The sequence below is a fragment of the Octodon degus genome, unplaced genomic scaffold, assembly GCF_000260255.1.
Source record: "Octodon degus isolate 3935 unplaced genomic scaffold, OctDeg1.0 scaffold00051, whole genome shotgun sequence".
NCBI lineage: Eukaryota > Metazoa > Chordata > Mammalia > Rodentia > Octodontidae > Octodon > Octodon degus.
This window is the reverse complement of record NW_004524627.1, coordinates 14,416,393-14,416,958: the sequence shown is the minus strand read 5'-3', so window position 1 is coordinate 14,416,958 and position 566 is coordinate 14,416,393.

The window sequence follows — 566 nt, the reverse complement described above, 5'->3', positions numbered from 1 at the left end:
CACTGTGAGGGACGTGCCTATCCCAGTTTGAAGAACTGAAGGGAAAGAAGACGGAACCTATATCAGTTGTTACTAAAAAGCAGAATTATCCTGTCAGACCTCAGCTGATTACAGCCATAATTGAAATCCTGACACAGGGGCAGGGGGTAAGCTCAGTGGCACAGAGCCTGCCTGGCAAATGTAAGACCCTCAGTAAGATTCCTGGTACCTAGATAAATAGATAAATAAAATCTTGATACAGTGACCCTCCTGGATCACAGGTGATCCATTTCAAGATCAATAGTGTAATCAAACTGTGGCTATTACTGAGCTCTATATAAACCATGTTTTGCTTTATTTTTTTTCCTGCAGTATTGTCACAGGGACCAGAGTTAATCCACATCTTATGCCGTGATGTCTCCTTTGTATAATTACTCTTGTGGGTTGGAGGTTTTTATTTTTATTTTTAAATTTTATTTATTTGTGGGGGGGGCAGCTCAGCCCACCAGGGGGTGGGGCTGGCTGGCATGTGGTGCTGGGGGATTGAACCGCGGTCCCTGTGCTTTGCTGAGCTTGTTCTAAGTAGG